The following is a 7,743-nucleotide window of genomic DNA, read 5'->3' on the forward strand; positions in this document are numbered from 1 at the left end:
AGCAGCTAGTGTTTTTGTTTGTTTGTTTTCTTTTCGTGATTGTCATTTTTATTATACTGGTGGGTTTTGATTTTGCTTGGATTATTATGGCTGTGGTAATTATCTTTCAGGGTCCAATTCCAGTACTCCCTTGAGAATTTCTTGTAAGGGTGATCATGTTGTGGTGAACTCCCGCAGTTTTTGTTTGTCTGAGAAATATACTATTTGCCCTTCATTTCGGAAGGACAGCCTTGCAGGGTAGAGTATTCTTGGCTGGCAATCTTTGTCTTTTAGTATTTTGAATATATCATCCCATTCCTTTCTAGCTTTTAGTGTTTGTGATGAAATGTCTGATGTTAGCCTGATTGGGGCTCCCTTTAGGTGATTTGATGCTTCTCTCTTGCAGCTTTTAAGATTCTCTCTTTGTCTTTGAGTTTTGCCAATTTGACTACATGTCTTGGAGAAGACTTTTTGGGTTGAATACTTTTGGAGATCGTTGAGCTTCCTGGATCTGAAGATCTGTGATTTTTCCTATACCTGGGAAGTTTTCTGCCACTATTTTGTTGAATATGTTTTCAATGCAATCTCCTTTTTCCTCCCCTTCTGGAATACCCATGACTCGGATATTTGAGCGCTTAATGTTGTCTGATATCTCTGTCAGATTTTCTTCAATGTCTTTGATTCTTTTTTCTTTCTTTCTTTTTTTCTTTTTTGTCTGCTTGTGTTATTTCAAACAGCCCATCTTCAAGTTCAGAGGTTCTCTCTTCAACTTCCGCAAGCCTGTTGGTTAAGCTCTCTGTTATGTTTTTTATTTCGCTGAATAACTTCTTCAGTTTGGCAAGTTCTGCTACATTTTTTTTCAGGGCATTGATTTCCTTGTACATTTCCTCTTTCAGGTCCTGTATACTTTTCCTCATTTCATCATGATGTCTAGCTGAGTTTTCTTGTATCTCATTCAGTTTCCTTAGAATTAGCACTTGAAATTCCTTGTCAGTCATTTCAAGGGCTTCTTCTATAGGATCTAGAGCTTGAGATTTATTAACTTTTGGTGGTGTACTTTCTTGATATCTTGTATTTGTGGTATCTTTTTTTTTTATGTTTATTCATTGTGGCAGGGGGTTTCACAGTCCACAGGTTTGACACTATTGACTGACTAAGATGTTGCTATGGTTGCCAATTTGGTATGGCTACCTCAGTGACTGCTCAGTTGGCCACTAGTGCCTTGCGTGTGTGGTTGCCTCAGGTCTTGGGCCGCCACCTCTCTGGTCAGCTTGGACTCTGCCGGGCTGCTGGATCACTGGGCGGTACCGCAGGGTGTGTGGTCTCTGCTGAGCTTCCACCTCCCGTGCAGGACTTCTCCCTGTTCCATGCATTCTGGCCCGGGCTGCTGGGATGCACTGAGTCACCGCAGAGCTTGTGGTCTCTGCAGAGCTTCCCCTTCCCCTACAGGATGTCTCCCTGTTCTCTGCGTGCTAGGCCGGGCTTGGGAATGGAGCTGGGTGGCGGCAGTGAAGCCTACCTTCTGCTGGATCACGCAGCGGCGGTCCCCCCACAGGGTGTGTGGACTCTACGGAGCTTCTATGTCCCTTGCTAGACGTCTCTGTGCTCTGTACGCATTGGGCCGGGCTGCTGGATCGCACGGCAGCAGTGTGGTCCCCGTGGAGTTCCCGCCTCCCCTGCCGGACGTCTCCCTTCTCCTAGCACACTAAGCGGGGCTGGGGATGGAGCCGGGTGCCTGCGGTGAAGCCTACCTGTTGGATCACGCAGTGGTGGCCCCACAGGGTGTGTGGTTTCTGCCGAGTCTCCGCCTCCCTTGCCGGACATCTCCCCACTCTGTGCACACTGGGCTGGGCTGGGAATGGAGCCTGGTGCCTGCGGTGAAGCCTACCTGCTGGATCATGCAGTAACGGCCCCACAGGGTGTGTGGTTTCTGCCGAGTCTCCGCCTCCCTTGCCGGATGTCTCCCCACTCTGAGCACTGGGCTGGGCTAGGAATGGAGCTGGGTGGCAGCGGTGAAGCCTACCTGCTGGATCACGCAGTGGTGGCCCCACAGGGTGTGTGGTTTCTGCCGAGTCTCCGCCTCCCTTGCCAGATGTCTCCCCACTCTGTGCGCACTGGGCTGGGCTGGGAATGGAGCCGGGTGGTGGCAGTGAAGCCTACCTGGTGGATCACACAGTAGCCGCCCCACAGGGTGTGTCTTTTTTTTTTTTTTTAAGATGACCAGTAAGGGGATATTAACCCTTGACTTGGTGTTGTCAGCACCACACTCTCCCAAGCGAGCTAACCAGCCATCCCTATATAGGGATCCGAAGCCGTGGCCTTGGTGTTATCAGCACCACACACTCCCAAGTGAGCCATGGGCTGGCCCTTCCATGAACTTTTTGAAGACTCCTTGTATATCTGTTAAGAGTTTGGGGCCTGCCCGGTGGCGCACTGGATAAGTGCGCTGCTTGGGAAGCGCGGCGGCGCTCCCGCCCGAGGGTTCAGATCCCACATACAGACCGGTTCCCGCTCACTGGCTGAGCGAGGCGCGGGAGCAACACCGAGGGTTGCAATCCCGTTGCTGGTCCCCGGTCCGGTACGGGGGCAACACTGAGGGTTGCGATCCGTTGCCGGACACAGAAAAAGACAAGATAAAAAAAAAAAAAAGAGTCTAGTGTCCGTAATATATAAAGAACTCTTACAATTCAACACAAAGACAATCCAGTTTTAAAATGGGCAAAGGGAAAGCCACTAAAACAACATCTCTTGGGGACAGGCTGAACAGCTGGATTTTCATGAGCCTCCCAGGGAATTCTAATGCAGTGGTTCTCAAAGTGGGATCTATGCTTTTGGGAGGTTTGCAATGCAGAAAAGAATAACGGAGTGTGTTGGGGTCGGGGGAGAGCCTCATAGAGAAAGTGATAGCTGAGTAAATGCCTAAAGGAAGCAAGGAAGCCATCCTGAGCATGCCCCTGGGAAGAGAGTTCCAGCAGAAGCAGCAAGTTCAAAGCCCCTGAGGCTGGTGTGTCTGGCATGAGGGAGAGAGGGAGAGAACAGTAAGAGAAGAGATGAGGCCCCAGAGGAAAGGAACCAAGCATATGGAGCAAGGCCTTGGAGGCCATTGAAAGACTTTGGCTTTTACTCAGAGCAAGATGGAAGCAATTGGAAAGTTTGAGCAGGTGAAACTATATGCAAGCTTTTCCAAGAATTTAGCCATCTCTTCCTCCTTCCTCACACACTTCTTTCTTTTCTTCCTCACTGAGTATTTATTGTCCTCCCCCTCTTGGTTGCAAGTTCCTTGAGGACCCAGTCTCTGTCTTACCCACCTTTATCCTCAGTACCTAGCAATGCTCAGGACCAGCAAATACTGATGAGTATGAGAATGCCATCGTCTTTCTCTGTGGCTTGATTCTGATTTGAGCTGGTAAGAATTTCCTGAGAAAAATGCAGACTTTTTCTAATAAATATTTAAAACATACTTTAGTTTTTTGTTTGTTTTTGTGGCCAACCAGTATGAGGATCTGAACCCTTGACCTTGGTGTTACAAGGCTGTGCTCTAACCAGCCAGCCTAAAACATATTAAAAAAAAAAAAAAATAGGTAAAAGACTTGGATATTTCTCCAAGAAAAATATACAAATGGCCAATAAGCACAAGAAAAGATACTCAACATCATTAGTCATTAGGAAAATGCATATCAGAACCACAATGAGATACCACTTCATACCCAGTAGGATAGTGTAATTAAAAAAAAAACAGTAAATAAGTGTTGGCAGGATGTGGAAAAATTGGAATTCTCATATATTGCTGATGGGTGTAAAATGGTGCAACCACAACGGGAAACAGTTAGTAGTTCCTCAAAAAGTTAAGCATAGAATTAACCACATGACCTAATAATTCCACTCCCAGGTATATAGCCAAGAGAACTGCAAACAGATACTCAAACAAATACTTGACCAAATGTTCTAGCAGTACTGTATCACCACAGTCAAATGGTGGAAACAACTTAAATGTTTGTCAGTGGATGAATGGATAAACGAAATGTGGTATATCTGTGCAATGTATGATTATTCAGCCATAAAAACAAATGAAGTACTGATAATTGCTACTATGTGGATAAACCTCAAAAACAAAGTGAAAAAAGCCAGACAGAAAAGGCCATGTATTGTATGATTCCATTTATGTGAAATATCTAGACTGGTAAATCTATAGAGACAGAAAATAAATTGGTGGTCGCCAGAGAATGGGGAAGAGGAAAGTAGAGATCAACTGCTACAGGAGTCTTTTGTGGAGTGATAGAAATGTTTTGGAACCAGACAGAGGTGGTGGTTCCACAATATTGTGAATGTATTAAATACCACTGAATTGTGTACTTTAAAATGTTTAATTTTATGTTATGTCAATTACACCTCAAAAAAATTTTATTAAGGAAAATGAAGCTGGTTCTTCGAAAATACCAGTGATAACATCAGTAAATTCAAAAGCTCAAGAGAAAAATGGATAGTTTCCAGGGAAAGTCTAACTTATTCTAACTCAAAAAGAAAACCTACAAAGATTTAAACTTGGACAGTCAAGATGGTGACGGGGAGCCGGCCCGGTGGTGCACTCAGTGGAGTGCGGTGCTTGAGAGTGTGGCGGCGCTCCCGCCGAGGGTTTGGATCCCATATAGAGACCAGTCCGCTCACTGATTGAGCGCGGTGCGGGCACAACACCGAGGGTCGCAATCCCGTTGCCGGTCGCGGTACAGGCGCGACACTGAGGGTTGCGATCCCGTTACCGGTCACGAAAAAAGACAAAAAAGGAAAAAAAAAAAAAAAAAAAAGATGGTGACGGTTCTGGAGCGGGGGCACCAGAAGACAGGGTGAGACTGAGAGGTGTGCGCTGTGCTGCCAGAGTGCTATTTGCATTTCCAAGAGCAACAAAAAAAGAATAAGTCTTTGATCAACTAATCTACAACTATAAAAAAGCAACTACAGATTCGAGGTTTAGGGCCGACTTTAAAGAATATCCCTGGGAGCGCCCGAGCCGCGCTGCGGGATCGAGTAAGCAGCCTGAGGCGGCGGCGGCTAAGACGTGGACAGTGACGACGCGGAAATATAGAGGGAGCCGCTCGGCAGGCCCAGCTCTGTGAGTGACCCCCAGCCTGGCCCTGCTTGCGGGGTAGACGCCCATCCAGCTTCCACCTCCCCCACTAGGCCAGTCACCAGCCCGGGACTGCCTCCGTTTTCTTGGGTCGGGGAGGAGCCGGCCGGCTCAGCCAGGCCTGCCCTCCTCACCCGGCTCGGCTCCTCACTGAGCCTTCCCACTTCCTTGCCCCAGCGCGGGGCCTCCCGGGGTCTGCGGGCTGGCCTCACATCCCACTTCCCCCACGGTTCTCTGGCGGGGCCGGTGGCATGGGGAGCCGCTGGCCAGCATCGGGAGGACAGGGTAGAACGGGCTGCACTCTGGGCTCCAGCCCCTGGTAAACTTCCTGTTACCAGGAGGCAGATAACCATCTCTGTGGCCATCAGTTTGGAAAAACGCCTAACCGATTTATGGTTAGGAAAAGTGTGATCGGAGTGCTCCCGAGCTCGCTTGAACCTGCCGGAGAGCTGACTGCGGGCGGGCACCGGAGTCGGTCCGCGCCGGGGGGGAATCAAAGAGGAACTGTGTGCTGCAGGCTCCTCCCCCAAGGAGCTCACGCTCCAGTGTGGGAGATTAGACAGGTACACAGATAACTGCAATACCAGGAGTGGTAAGTCCTGAGAAAGCCCTATACAGTGCTACAAAGGGACCCAGAGAGACCGGTCATCTGCGCCTAGCAGAAACCTGAAAGACTTCCTGGGCAGGGCGGTGCCGAGCATGAGCTTGAAGACCCAGCTGATAGATGAGGGTAGCAGAAGACACGTCCCAGCCCAGTGTAGAGCGCACAGAGTGGGGAGGCGTCTGGCTAGGGAGGCGGAGACTTGGCAGAAAACACACACACTGCGGGCGGCCTCTGCGAAGTCCAACAGCCCCACCTAGTGCGCACGGAACAGGGAGGCGTCTGGCTAGGGAGGCGGAGACACGGCAGAAAACACACACCATGTGGGCCGCCTCTGCGAGGTCCAACAGCCCCGCCTAGTGTGCACAGAATGGGGAGACGTCCGGCTAGGGAGGCGGAGACTCGGCAGAATACACACACCCTGCGGGCCACCTCTGTGAGGTCCAACAACCCCACCTAGTGCGCACAGAGCAAGGAGACGTCTGGCTAGGGAGGCAGAGACTCGGCAGAAAACACACACCCTGTGGGGCCACCAATGCATGATCCAGCAGCCCAGCAGTGTTCAAGCTGACCAGAGAGGTGGCTCCCTGGAGAGGCTCAAGACCCTAGGCAACCACACACACAAGACACTAGAGGCCAACTGAGCAGTCACAGAGGTAGCCATACCAAATTGGCAAACACAGCCACACCTTAGTTAGCCAATAGGGTCAAACCTGTGCACTGTTGAAACCCCTGCCAAAATGAATAAACATCAAAAAAAAGATACCAGAAATACAAAAAACCAAGAAAAGTACTCCACCAAAAGTTAATAAATCTCAAACTCTAGATCCTATAGAACAGGAAGCCCTTGAAATGAATGACAAGGAATTTCGAGTGATAATTCTAAAGAAACTGAATGAGATATAAGAAAACTCAGCTAGACAGCATGATGAAATAAGGAAACGTATACAGGACATGAAAGAGGAAATGTACAAGGATTTCAATGTCCTGAAAAAAAATGTAGCAGAACTTGCTGAACTGAAGAAGTTATTCAGCGAAATAACACAATGGAGGGCCGGCCCGGTGGCGCACTCGGTAGAGTTCGGCGCTTGGGAGCGCGGCGACGCTCCTGCCGAGGGTCCAGATCCCATATAGACACTGGTCCGCTCACTGGTTGAGTGCAGTGTGGACGTGACACTGAGGGTTGCAATCCCGTTGCTGGTCACGGTACGGGCGCGACACTGAGGGTTGCGATCCCGTTACCAGTCACGAAAAAAGACAAAAAGGAAAAAAAAATAAACACAATGGAGAGTTTAACCAGCAGGATAGCGGAAGTTGAAGAGAGAACCTCTGAACTTGAAGATGGACTGATTGAAATAACACAAGCAGACAAGAAAAAAGAATCAAAGACATTGAAGAAAATCTGAGAGAGACATTAGACAACCTTAAGCGCTCAAATATCCAAGTCATGGGTATTCCAGAAGGGGAGGAAAAAGGAGAATGTATTGAAAACATATTCAACAAAATAATGGCAGAAAACTTCCCAGGCATAGGAAAAATCACAGATCTTCAGATCCAGGGAGCTGAACAATTTCCAAACGTATTCAACCCAAAAAGGTCTTCTCCAAGACATGTTATAGTCAAATTGGCAAAACGCAAAGACAAAGAATTTTAAAAGCTGAAAGAGAGAAGCATCAAATCACCTATAAGGGAGCCCCAATCAGGCTAACATCAGACTTTTCATCACAAACCCTAAAAGCTAGAAAGGGATGGAATGATATATTCAAAATACTAAAAGACAAAGATTGCCAGCCAGGGATACTCTACACTGCAAGGCTATCCTTCCGAAATGAAGGGCAAATAATATATTTCTCAGACAAACAAAAACTGCGGGAATTCACCACCACACAACCACCCTTACAAGAAATTCTCAAGGGAGTACTGGGTTTGGTTCCTGAAAAATAACTACCACTGCCATAAAAACCCAAGAAAAATCAAAACCCACTAGTATAATAAAAGTGGCAATCATGAAAAGCAAACAAACAAACAAAAACATTATCTA

General features: G+C 47.9%; 1 protein-coding gene across 1 annotated transcript in view; it reads left to right on the plus strand.

Annotated features, from left to right (window-relative positions):
- The window catches only part of XPO5 (exportin 5), a 73,853-nt gene that overhangs the window by 34,549 nt on the left and 31,561 nt on the right, over positions 1–7,743 (plus strand). The window lies entirely within an intron of this gene.

This window comes from Galeopterus variegatus, unplaced genomic scaffold, assembly GCF_000696425.1.
Source record: "Galeopterus variegatus unplaced genomic scaffold, G_variegatus-3.0.2 Scaffold269, whole genome shotgun sequence".
NCBI classification, from domain to species: Eukaryota; Metazoa; Chordata; class Mammalia; order Dermoptera; family Cynocephalidae; genus Galeopterus; species Galeopterus variegatus.